Source organism: Poeciliopsis prolifica, unplaced genomic scaffold (genome assembly GCF_027474105.1).
Source record: "Poeciliopsis prolifica strain line A6 unplaced genomic scaffold, Auburn_PproV2 SCAFFOLD066, whole genome shotgun sequence".
Taxonomy (NCBI): domain Eukaryota; kingdom Metazoa; phylum Chordata; class Actinopteri; order Cyprinodontiformes; family Poeciliidae; genus Poeciliopsis; species Poeciliopsis prolifica.
In genome coordinates this window covers 330,947-345,065 of record NW_026562441.1, presented here as the reverse complement: position 1 = coordinate 345,065, position 14,119 = coordinate 330,947, and the positions used below count along the sequence as shown (strand labels likewise).

At 36.2% G+C, this 14,119-nt stretch overlaps 1 pseudogene; it reads left to right on the top strand.

Moving 5' to 3' along the window:
* Window positions 1–1,364: 1,364 nt before the first annotated feature.
* Window positions 1,365–9,567, top strand: LOC129351411 (uncharacterized; annotated as a pseudogene).
* Window positions 9,568–14,119: the final 4,552 nt, after the last annotated feature.

The window sequence follows — 14,119 nt, the reverse complement described above, 5'->3', positions numbered from 1 at the left end:
CTATTTCAAGTGATAGAAACTTGACTGAAATACTTGCTAAGTATTTATACTTATCCTGTTATTTGTTGTAATCTGAGCCACGATGTAGATATTAAATATGAAGGGCCCGAAGGTGAAACCTTGCGGTACACCGGATGTGAATTTTGGCCGCTCCATCCCTCTTCTTTAGGCAAGACGCTGTTTTGCAACACATTCCAAGTTATTTCTAAATTAAATTTCTTGTAATTACACTTCTGCCATATGAAAAATGTTTGTTTTATGGTTAAACATTCCAGTGTTTCATATTTCTATACCTGCAGCTCTGCATATATCGCAGGATGGATCTGGATTTCCAGCCTCTTCTACCAGGTGACGCGGTTTCACTCATTGATCGTCTGATTTTAGTGAACATATTATGACCTCAGAGAAAGTTTTCTGCACTTCTTGGTTGTCTGGGCATTTTTTTCTCATATCTCATTTAATTCTCCTGTGACATCAGCAATACCTTTCAATCCACAAACTGTGCCTTGCTTGACTCTTTCTCTATTTCAGGCGTGGAGAGATGGCACGGATGGTGAAAACCCAAAACCCAAAAGCAGTTTCTGTTTTAGTCAGACCAGCCTGGCCGCCTACAAAATGCCTCAAACCCCCACTTATCCCGTTCTGATGCTCAATTTAACCTTCAGACGTATTGACCTTTTCACTACGTCTAAATGCCAAAATGCATTGAATTTGTTCCATGCTGACATGTATTGAGGAGGTGAAAGTGGCTGGAGAGCTGCAGAAACCTGCAGAGTTAACGTTCATCTGCGAGTTGCAGGTCGGAAGCAGCTTGAAAAGGGTCGACGCAGAAGCAGCGAGAACGCAGAGCTACTGCTGCATCCTGTGTGAATGTGGAGCTCGCTCTGCGGCGGGTGACTCAGTTCCTGAAAACCGAGCAATACCAAGAGTGATTTACAGAAAGACGCTCAACGAGTGTGGCACACAGAAGAAGATTCAGAGTGATGTTTGTTTTTCCTTAAGAAACACAGGTGGGAGAAAGAGGGGAGGAAGAAAAGGTTAAGATGGAAGAAAAAATACAAAGAGTGACAGATTTAAGGCACATAAAGTTGTGTTTTTATTAGATTTTTTCTCTTTTCTGCAGATATTGGCTAAATTCTCAATGAAAAATAATAAAAAGGTCCAAAAATAATCCACATTTTATCCACAGTTCCTCGTCAGAGCAAAGAGACTTTGTGAAGTCAGGCCTCAGAGCCCGCCGGCCAAATTTAAATTCTTCAAACCCAAAGTTTAACACATGCGACAAAAACACTCTGCGAGGTGAAACAGGGCGACGGCGAGTAAAACGGGTGAGAAGAGAGGATGGGGGAGGGCGGGAGAAACAGACAGAGAAAGGAAGAGACGCTTTTAGAGCTTCAGGTCTAAAAGTCGAGGACTGAGGAAGGAGCTTAAAAGAAAAAGGAACAAAATAACTCCAATAAAAAAGGGAAACTACTGCTGCTTCGCTGATGATTACAGCTTTTTGTTGTCAAAAGAAGAACCAATCAAGTGGGAGACGGTTTGAATCAAGATGATGAAGCTGTTGGTGCAGCTCTGCTTCCTGAGTGAGTTCACTTCAACTACTAACAGACTTTTCCTCCCAGCTCCGGTTTTAAATCTTTACTGATGAAAACACAGAGATGCTCTCTGAGGCGACTACTTTAAAACTTTTGCTTCTTCAGTTCAGTTTAATCAAATGATTAAACAAGTTTTTATCAAATGCTACAAGAATGTTTGTTCAAAATCAGCTTCTGGACATAAATTAGCCATCATAGCTGTTTATTTACTCACCAGAAAAACCTTAACTTAGTCATAAATCTGCATTTGCATAATTTCCACAAGCTAATTTAGTGGATGCCTCCCATGCAGGAAGTAATGCAAAGCCAGCAAACGCCGCAGTGAGCTCAGGTTTCCGCCAAATGAACTTTTATTTTTTTTCAAATGCAAAGTGATGTCAGTGCAAGTGTAATATTTGCATATTTCTGCTTAGGAATTAATAACTCAGGTTTATGATGAGGTGTGTCCAAATTTACTGAAAGTTCATTTTAATCAGAGCTAAAATGATCAAATAAAGAACATGCAGTGTTATTGTGGTCCTGCTGATTAGGCTGCAGCTTTAAACTGAGATTTAATTATAGTTTAGGATTCTTATAATGAAAAATCTTCATTTGATGATTAGAATGAAAAGATGCAGAAATTTACTTTAAATAAGATCCTATATCTTGCTGAAAAGTCATTTTAAGTTATTTTTGTCTTATTTCAAAACTAATGAGATTGTTGCACTAAAATTAGACCAAAAGAACCTGAAGCTAAATGCTAGGTTGTAGTTTAGCAACGTTATGCTTAGATAAGTGATGCTAACATGTTTTCAGTTCTAAAAGTTTAAACAAAATGCAGAGAATCAGCAGTGATCTGACATCTCAGTGTGACGACAGCTGCAGCTGCTTCTTGTTGCTTTGGTTTAAAAGTTTTCATGCTAAATGTTAGCAACTGTGCAGCTGAAGGTTTTATGAGCTCTGATCATCCCGTGTTGCAGCAGATGGAGCAGAATCAAGATGTGATCAGAGAAGCTGAATGTTTTCTTTATTCTCAGACTTTTATCACCTCTTTGCTCTCGTGTTGCACCAACAGTTTGTTTTCTCACACATCTGAAAGCAGCTGCAGCTTAAAGAAAACTCAGTCATCTGTATCAGTGAACTGCATGCTGCTCACATTATGTTACTTTATGATTTAAAGATGTTTCTTTTATAATATTTATCTTTGTTTGCAGTTCTAGCAGCTTCTGCTGTTTCACTAATGACGACACCTCCTGCAACTCCAGGTAAAAACTGACTTGATTTATCATGAAACATATTATTATCCACATCATGTGAGCTCTATATACATAATACACCAAATAATAGAAGTAAAAACTACAGATGCTGAAGAATTATATTTGGTTTGTGACTTTTCTTTCTTAAAACATAAACTCTGTAAGGTGGGATTTGTTCTGAAAAATTCACTGTATAATTTTGCTAATTTATTAAAAGGCCTTTAAAAAATTACATAAGTTTTATGAATGCTTCATAAAGGCCTGATTGACATTTAAACGATTTAGAAAAGTCTATATTTGTTTCTTTCTGGGTCACAGCCCCTGTTGGTCAAAACTGAACTCATTTTCAAATTTAAAGGTTATTTTTTTAGCACACAGTGAACAAGCTACTGTCAAAAATAAGAGTAAAAAGTATTTGGTAAAAGTTGACTCAAGTATTGAGCAACTGATCAAATCATCAGTCATTTAATATTTAAAAATTAAACCATCAGACGGACCAAAATATAAACTTAAGTGGAATTTTTGGCATTTATGGATCAAAATGATGATAAATCAAATAAATAACAAAAAAACTGAAGAAACTTTTTCCAAATCAGTTTCTGTCAATGAAAACAGAAACTGCAGGTCTGCTGTTTTCATTCAGTGGGTAGAAAATCCAGACATTTTACTCAAGTAAGAGAAGAAATGTAATATGTGATAAAGTTACTAACGTTAAATTAAAAATACTCCTAAAACTAAATGTAACTGAGGTTCTACCTGTTAAACTGCTTCCAAAGAGACGCAATCGTTGCTGCAAGCATCAATTTTTTTCACCTTATTCTGCTTCGTTTAATGAATTTCAGATAAAGTATGTATTTGTATTTGTTTTAACATTTAACTTCTTGTCTCATAAACTCTTACATCCTGGTACTTACAGACTCCCGTCCCAAAGGCTTTTCCTATTAAACATTAGAATAAAATCTCCAAACTTAAATTCTGTTTTTAATGTTTTATAAATCTGACCATTTCTACACCATCACTGATCTTAATTTAGAATGTTCTAGTTTTATTATCTGTTTATTTATATTTATTTTATTGTTTTCTGCATCGTATTTAGTTCCAGGAACTCCCTCACAACGAAATGACACAAACACGACCCTGGATGTCAAGACAAATGGTAAAAATAAATCAGATTCTTCAACTTTTTCCTCTTTCCTTTTCTTCTTCTATGTTTTTTGGTGGTTGGCAAACAACGAAATTGGTGCTTTACCGCCACCTACTGGTGTGGAGTTTGGAGCGGAGCGTCACTGCAGATCACATTTGTGTTGTTTTTCCTAAATAAAGTTAAAAAAATATTCTTTTCAATTAAAGATCAAACTAATTCCAATACAGAACCTGAACTAAAGTATTTATGTTATTGACTTAAAGTGCAGGAATGTTGTTTCTCTGGATTATTAGAGATTTGAGATTATTCTTCACTTTTTGTCTCCTTTATATTAGCCACAGATTATTTATTTAATCCGACATCTGAGATGGAGATTAACGGAACCATGAAGGAGATGAACAACGCCTCATCAGCATCGACTTCATCGCCCGCGGTGCATCAGGGCCCAACCTCACCATCAGTAACCACGGTAACAGTCCCCAGTAATCCCAGTGGTTTTATCCAGCGGCTGCAGCTCAAACCAAAACATTCATCAAAGTCAGAAACAGAAGACCAGTGGATTATTGCTGGGGATTAGGAACCCCAGTCACCTGTTAATCTGCATGTTTCAATAGTTCATTATTAATGTGATTTAACCGTGTTGGTGCTGCTGCAGATATCTGCACTGTAAAAACACAAAATCTTACCAAGGATTTCAGTCCAGTTTCTACTGCAAATATCTTGGTACAATTCAAATTAGAGAAAATTAACTCATTAGAGACTTTTCAGTTTAAGTCGGTGTTTGCTTATTGTTGATGAAAAAGTACCAAGTCTCTCTGGCAGATTATTTCACTTATAACAAGACATTTTCCCATATTATAAGAAAATAATCTGCCAGAGGTTAATGGAATAATTTGGTTCTAGAGCAGAACCAAATACTTTTTCTAAAAAATAAAACATGTTTTCTATTAGATTTTAAAAAGCTCTGATGATTTGAATCATTTCAACTGGAAATTTTTTCCAATTTTCTGCACAAATCTGTTTAATTTGCCTTAAAGTTAAACATAGACATGAATTTACATGATTTATTTTCCTCCTTCATTGCTTTGTTTTTACTAAAAGTGCAAAATTGCTGTGTTAGAAATTCTCCATCTTGTGCTACATTGAGGAACAACATTCTTCAGTCAGAGGCTTCTACAAACATGCTGGAAGACAGACTGCTGCAGGAGCTGCATCTACGACTCTATGGCAAAACAAATATTCTATTCAGGATTAATAAATGAATCCAATCTGTAATGTTTTACACACTTTTTCAGTTTTTTTAACTTTCTGTAAATAAAAAAGATCAAACTCTGACCTCCATCTGATCCATTATTGATGTATCAACTCATCATTGACAACATGAACAGCATCAATGAACAAAGTTTGGCCAAACCTTCACATGAAATGCGGATGTGGTCATTTGGATGCTGCTTGTTGTGTAAAGTTACATAAAACGTTTTTTATAAACAGTTTTAGCTGTGAGCTTCATCAAGCCGCTCCAGACAAACAGCAGACAGGAAGTGATTTTGGGTTGGAGTGCAAAGCTCAGAACAAGAAAAGCTTCAGAAACACAAAGCCGGTTCTCAGAAATCCAAGAGGAGAAACATTTCAAAACACCACATGCTTCCAAATATAATGTTAGATGGAGTTAACTGATGGAGTTTTTTGTTTCCTCTTTGGCAGGAAACAAAAGCAGAAGCCAGCGAAAGGTCGACCTCCTCAGCGACGGCAGCATCAGCAGCAGGTAGCTTCATGCAGGCTGCAGGTTCACGCTCTGCCTCGTTTTGTCTTCCTGCATCAAACCACAGCGTCTCACACGCCTGATTTCTGTCTAACTGCTCACCAGCAGCCACAGTAACACGTTCAGATGCGCCATGTTTAATCCACCAAACCAGAACGCTAACGGCCACAGGACAAAAAACAAACACATCTTCACCACTGAGCTGCCATTTTCAGGAGGGAGATTCATGATGACCGGCTCCAATTTGTTCCTGAATAAAGACACGTCTTTTTTTTTGTTCAGTTTCACTGTGTGAATATCCACAGAAGTAAATTGTTAATGTAAGATACATTTATTTACTGTTTCTGTAATGCTTTCTGCCGTTTCGGAAACATAAGGAGCTAAAACAACACAAGCTAAAACAAACCACAGCAGAGAAGCAGAATGCTGCTTCTCCGTGTTTGGTTCTGGTTCTGAGGATGCAGAGCTGGTTCTGGGAGGTTGCTGTGACGACAGCAGCAGATCTTTAAGCCGTTCAGTGATTTATAAAACTAATAGTTTTTTAAAGTGTGTTCTCTGAGCTGCAGGGATCCAGAACTGGGTCCCTGGCTCCCTGAGCCAGATCCAGAACGCTGCTGCTGCGTTCTGGATCTGGGCACAAATAAAGGAAACCAACATTAAATCAATTTTCTCCTGAGAGAAAAACTGAATCTAATGTGTTTCTTTCAGGGTCTCCAAGCAGTTCATCTTGGGGTAAGTTCACTTTTTTTCCTCCAGTTCATCTGTTGAGTTCATCTTCACTCTTATTCTTTTTAAACTCAGTTTTTCACTATGAGGTGAATAATCATGATTCCTGCAGGGAGATTCATCATCATTCTGTTTTTAAAAACAAGCCAAACTAAAAATAGATGCTATTAAAACTGTTCTTATTGACTGCAGATGTTTTGTTTCTATCATGTTGCTAAGTTTCTAGCTCCCCCTAGTGGTCACTAGAATACAAGGCAAATTGACTCAGCATAATGTGAATACTTCCAACCATCCAAATAAGATATTTGTTTATTTGTTCTGTGTTTTAATGTAAAATGAGGCCAGTCAGGACGTAACGTTTTGTTCTCGGCAGCTTACATCCTGCTGGTGTTGATAATCATCGTGATCGTCGTTCGTGTGTCATCCTCTACATGCTGCGCAGGGCGTCCAGGGTGAGAAACAACAAATAAATCCATGTTTCCCTAAAGAAAAACGATCAACATTTAAATGTTTTCATTGCTATTTATCTTTTCCAGACGTACTCGTTTGACCTCCAGCGACCTGCGGCCTCCAGCAACGTCTACGAACCAACTGGCACCTTCGGCCAGGTTTACCTGGACGACCTGGGTAACAAACTAACTCCATCTAAATGTCTTTAAAAGTCTAACAACCTGAGAAACAATGTTTTTGTTTGTTTTTGTTTGTTTCTCAGACCAACCGGTTAACAAAGACGTGATCTCTGATGACCTGTCCACCACACCGGTACCCAACGGCACCGGCCCACAGCCGGAGGAAACCGCAGACGGGGAAGAGAACGGTACCAATGTTTGGAAGTCTAAAGTATTTAAATAGCAGGATTTTCAGCAAATACCTGCGTGTTTAAAGGCACAGATTATTCAAAATGAAAATTTTTCCATCTGGGTTTCCATTGCTTCTAAAAACATCCCAAACAGAAACCCAGATGATTTTTGGTGTTTGGAAAATGAACGGTTCCAAAAATCTCCCAATTGTTCAGTCACACTGCGCCCCACATGGAGCTCCAGCATATTCTGTCAGCTGGTTTTGCTGCCGTGCAATGACTGCTACAAAACACAAGAGCTTTGTCTTGCTGTATTCTTGTTGGTTGCACATCAGGCTCCACTTCTGCTTTTCAAAGATATATGGTTGTATAATTACGCATCTATTTGCAGCTATTTTGACGTGCCAGCGTAAACGTGACCAACAGCAGCTTATTTGGATTTAAAGCCACATGAGCCTCTGAAGCAGCTCATCCTGAAAGGAGATCAAACTATGCAGAACTAACCAGACTAAAATCTCATTACTTCAGAATTATTTTGAGCAAAAATTTAATAAACATGTTTCGTATCATCAATCGATCAACCCTAACCTCATCAAGGATGCATAATTAGATTCTGCCTATTTTAGCTCCTTTCAGAATCAGAATAAACTGAAAATGGCTGCAAACAGATACACATTTGCACAACCGCACATCTGTGAGCCTGAGGAAGAAGAAATGGATGCTGAGTCAACAACAAATCACTAGTTCTTTCCAGCAGCCATTGTACAGCGCAAACGTTGGTAAATCCAGCTCAGTAACGGCACAGAGTGACCTAACAACCAGGGGTTTTTGAAAGAACTTGTTTTCCAGACACCAAAATCCATTAATTTCTTGCGTGAAAAGAGTTCAGACTGATTTTGGAAGCAGTAGAAACTAAATGGAAACGTGAAAAGTGAGTTTTGCACAATTTTTCCCCTTCAAGGTAACATTTGATGATCCAGATCCAGGTTTGGTGAATTCAGACATTTACTCCTTTCCTGCAGCTCTTCAGGATCCACCAGAAGCAAACGACCGCAGGGACCTTCGTCCTCCTCCTTCCTCCAGCCGCAGCTCGTTATCGGGAGGCGACCAGGAAGAGAAGAAATCCAACCAGATGAGCAGCAACAACTTGTTCTTCGACGCAGTCGAGGAGACGCAGCAACAGAACGGAAACAACAACAACAATCCATGTAAGCTCATTTAAATAATACACAAATACAATCAACAGGTGCTATAAAAACTATTTCGGTGGAAAAAATATGTTGATTCTTTTCTAAAGTATCAAAGTTTCCCGGTAGCTTCAGTATTAGAACAACTTTAAAGGATTTAAAACTTTTGTTTTAATTTGGAAACAAAAGGAGCAGAAGCTCCACTAAAAATGGAAAATAAAAACTTTAAGGTTAGTTCCACATCAATTCAACATATTGTTAGAAATTAGGCTTAAATATCATATTTATCTATAATATTTGAAAATTAAAATAACTAATTAAAGTGCAGTTTTAAATATTAAGTTTGATATCATTTTATCTGCAAGCAAAAGGAAAATGTGACATAAATGAAAAACTTTGTGTGTGAAAGTTTTATGTTCAAATATTTTTGGCTCCATTTGAATTTCAGACACTTTATTTCATAATGAGGAAGTAACACGTTGCACTGCTGAGTGGGTTTCAGTTGATGAAACTTCGGCCAGTAGGTGGCGCTCATCCACACTCTGCAACATGGAAAAACCCCAACAATCATCTTTTCTGGACTTTAGCTGCTTTTTTGTATTTTTTAAGTAAAATTTTGACCTTTTACTTTGAAAAATTAGTTTTTATGTTTGACTTATGAATCACTTGTAAAAATACATTTTTGCTTGTTTTTTTCTGGAAGATTTTTGAGTTTAAATAATTTTGTTTAGAAACATATTTATCTCTCTTTTGTTGCATTTTCTCCTTTTGTAGCCGTTTGCTCCAGCGACCCGTTTGTGGAAAAAACCTTGACGATCCGGCCTGGTCCGATCAGCTCCTAACTTCTCCACCAGCCTCCTCGGTTCTCCCTTTCTCCTCTTTCTCCTTCTGCTCTTCCTCCTCTTCCTCATAGCACCAGAACATTCACACTGAGTGAGACTGGATGTCCTTCCACCACAATCAGCAGAAGGTCTTTCAAGGTTTCTCTCTCTTCCCTGCTTACTTGAAACAAGCTGAACTCAAAGCTAAACCAAAGTTAGCTTGAACTGTTTTGACGATGAAATGTTAGTTTTTTATTAATTTTAATTTTTTTTTACAGATGATTAAAAAAATCTAGAAAACCTGCAACTTGCAGCATCTGATCAAATCAAACTGTTTTAGTTTATGACAGTTTTTATGGCTTCCTGTTTACACATTATCGTTTCTCAAACTAAATAAACTGTAAAGACTAGAAGCTAATTACCGTCAATATGTACAATTTTGTAAAAACTTCTTATTAAATCTATATTTTGTGCCTCACATGATAACAGAAACCCAACAGCTTTGAATTTCAAATCTAATTCTGCAGAATTGTTTTTGGTTATTATGAATAATTTCTTTATTGTACAGAAGTAAAAATATGCAGCTACTGCTTTAATTAATGCTCTGATCCAAACTGATAAGAAACGTTTTCTTAGTCCTAACTTTATTACGTTCATGGAAATGATGTCATTTTATCATTAACTCTAACATGAGTGAATCAAACTTCCTGTCAGTGAAGCACATTTTGTGTTGGTTTTAAAATAAAAACATTTTGTGTTGGTTTTAAAATAAAAACATTTTGTGTTGGTTTTAAAATAAAAACATTTTGTGTTGGTTTTAAAATAAAAACATTTTGTGTTGGTTTTAAAATAAAAACATTTTGTGTTGGTTTTAAAATAAAAACATTTTGTGTTGGTTTTAATAAAAACATTTTGTGTTGGTTTTAAAATAAAAACATTTTTTGTTGGTTTTAAAATAAAATTGTTTTGTTTTAATAAAACATCTTTCTGCTTTAATTTAAATCCTGTTATATCACGTTATGATTAAGTCTGTCGAAAAGTGACATAAAAACATTTTTGGTTTAACTTTGGCTAACAGTAAAAAAAAAATAAAACAGTTCATATCTTTTACTTCGTATATAGCAAACCAATGAGTTTTTTGTTTATTCCTGTAATATTTGCATTTAGTTTCCACAAAAAATGACGACAAAAGTAAGTATTAGTAATGTACTTTTAGATCAGATGTTTTTTTGTCATTAGTTGGAATATTTCAGCTTTTTTATTTTTTACATAATTTTCCATCTCCTTTTTGTTTTATCTTTATTTCTATTTTGAATCCTAACAAAATGGTGATTATTTAAAACATTTTGTCTATTTTTAACTGACATGATAATTTATCTTTTCAACAAGTCGTGCGATATCAAAAACTTTACCAACGCCTGGAAGTTTCATGTTCTGTGTGCTCCAACATTACAGAAGGGTAATTTACTGACGTCCCTGAACACATCTTGTATCAAATGAGGTTAAAGCTAACCTCATTAACCTCGTTTAGATCAAGAACTTCCTGCTTTTATGGTAATGATTTATTTGGACGTTTACCACATTAAAATCTCTCATCTCTGAAAGACGCGCTGCTGGTGAGATACTGATTACTCATAACTACCCCACACAGCCACACTTCAAACACTGAATAGTAACTTTATACTTATCCTGTAGAAACTTGAAAATAACTCGGCGCTGTAGAGTCACAGTGAAACTCCAGGTGCCTCGAAGAATCACGAGGTTGTCACAAACTTGTCTCTCATGCAGAGATCATTGTTTCCTCCTCTTCAGCTCAGATTTGGCTCGTACTGTCCAGCAGGTGTGACGACTTTCACTTTCTAAATACGTAAACTCTGTTTAAATTTGGCTGGAGTTGATTAATGCCTGAACTGGTTTATTCCGTCCAAACAGTTTCCGCAAAAACTAAGAATCAGACAGGAAGAGATGCATCACGATAAACTATTTCTGTTCCACTGTAACTCCAAACGAACCAGATAATTAGACTTTCATCTAGTGTCACAGTCATCGTGTGTAAAAGAGAGATAGAAACAAATCAGATGTCTGCAGAGTCTGGATTTTCCTAAAACCTTTATAATAGGAAACGTTTTTACATTTAACTAAAGTTTATTCAGCATCTGAATAAACCTTCTGGTTTTTCATTCAGAGTGAATAAAGACAGACTGATAAGAACTGACATCCCAAGATGCTCTGCAACTGGAGTTACTGAGAACCTTTATATTTCCGCCTCAGTTCGCCTTTTATTTTGCTTAATGTTTCCACAGAGGCCTTATTTTTATTCTTCTTTTTGTTACTTGACATACAGTTAAAATTTTGCTGACCTCCAACTGAACGGAGAACCACAGAAAATAAAAACACATGGCAGCATCACTGCAACCTGAGCCGTCCTCCTCACACCCACCGAGGCTTTATCAGCTTTCAGATGACAAACGGCTTGTAGTGCCCATAAAAAGGGGAAAGTCCCCCACTCCCTCCTGCACATTCTGCAAGTCATCTTCACACTCCCACATAAACTGACACCTTCTACTTTCGCTTAAATTTGAAGTTTCAAAGATTAAAATTAACTATATTTTCTTGAGTGATAATTTTAGTCTCCACATGACAGAAACATAACATTTTATCAAACATATTTATTTAGTTTCAAGTGTAAATATTTTCCTTTTGTCAACAACAAATCAAAATACAGGAAATAATCTAAATTCTCAGGCAGAAGAATTTAAATTATTTTTGTTTGACAAGACAAAAAGGTGACAGAAAGGTCATACTTCTTCTTAATTTGATGCTTTTTGATTACAAAGGCTTTATTTTATTCGATATTACATTACAAAAACACAACATTGTAGTATTCTAGCCATTTTATTTCAAATTAACCTTTTTTTAACTCATAAAACAAGGTATAATTACCCTGTTATCTTTAACAGGGTAATTTTTGCACCAGATGCAAAAATTACATCCGGTGTACCCCAAGGTTTTGTCTTTGGACACCTACTATTTACTATCTGCATGCTCTGAAGAGCTCAGATTATAACAAACAAATCACATCTGGCCCAAAAATTCTTGGTAAGATTTTGTGTTTTTGCAGTGCAGCAAGCTTTACACACAATGTGACTTTATGGTTTAATGAAATTATGAGGTTTATTACAAGCCAGGCTCAAAAATACTGAACATTCTTTGAAAAACATCAAGTAATTTACGTTTTCTAAAAACATGGATGGTACAAAATTAATAAAGAAGTTACAATAATTTCACACAGAACAAAATCAACAACTATACAGAAAATGTCTGTTTTTGTCATAGTGGATGCAATAAATACGACTTTGTGTTCTTAATCAAGTATAAGAACGTAAACCTGTAATGTGATTTATGACTTTCCAGAGTCATGAAGTGGTAAATCACTCATGCATGTATGGAGTTACTCATCATCCATCATCTGCACTGAGCAAAGGTCCAACTGGACTTTCAAAATAAATGTTTCCAGCAGCCCAGCAGTGTATTAAATATCAGTCTGAGCTTGAAATGTGTTCTTTGCTCTTCAGACTTTCACTTCAGTGCATAAGTTTGTGTTTCACAGAAACATTTTGTAATGTCCCACAGAGCCTGATCTCTGCTTCACTGCAGATGGAAAACTAGAGCACAAAAAAACATGACAAATTAACTTTACTCAATAGTTTCATGACGTCAGTGACACGTTTAACCCAAACATCGAGGAACCAGGTCAGTTTGCATAGATGCATGGATAAATTGACACAAACTGATTCACTCAGCGTAATCATTCAAACCATCTGCTAAAATAAGAATAAAAAATATTTTCAAATATCCTCCTGCACTGATGTAGCTCTTTATATGGTGGCATAAAAGGGCTGTATCAGAAAAAATACAATCAAGAGAATAAAGTCAAGAAATTACACCAATAAAGTTGTAACATGATGAGAATAAAGTCAAAATATCACTTAACACTTTTTGTGTTGTTTTGACTTTGTCATTTTATTATTTTTATTTTCTTAACACTTGATTTTTATTGACATGCATTTAGCTGCAACATGCTAACTTAGCAGCCCTAAAAGCTAATTGCTAGCTTACCAATTGGTAACTGTAGCTTAAAATTAAAACAACAAATAAATGAGCAAATATACAAAACAGTACATTTATATTATTTTACCTAAACAGCTTGACCACAACAACAAAAAACGAAACTAATTCAGCACCAAAAATCCACCAATGGCTAAATCCACAATTAGTAAAAATGAACAAAAATAGTAATAGATATATTTAGATTCAAAATGGAAATATTTTTTTAATTTGACCAGCATGTTTCTTGAGGATATCCGCCTCAGATTCAATCAGAATCAAACTTCCTGGATCAATAAAACAATATTTAAAACTGGAGAATAACAGGTACATAAAGTTAAACACCTGTGGATCACGATGTTTCCGTGACAAGCAATTAATTTAAAGCTGTTTTCTGTGGATTTTTCTTATTGCGGAGAGAATCAGCAGAGGATTCAGTTCATTATTAATGTTCTTCCACTGCAGGCAGAATATTATTTAGTGTAACAGTTTCCATTACAGCCGCTGTGGTTGGTCTCTGTAAACGCAGGCTCTGTAGCACTCAGCACAAAAACCACTACAAAGAAGCTTGTGGTGGCAGAGGGAGTACTTTTCCAGGAACAGCCACTCCTCTGAAACTGGGCTGATGAAAAAATGTCACCATGAGGCCCGAGGCGGAGAGAGCAACCTGAAAAATTTCCCTCGACATTCAGAGGAGCGACAGACAATTTTCTATAACTAAACGCACCTTTCTGGTGCAAAAC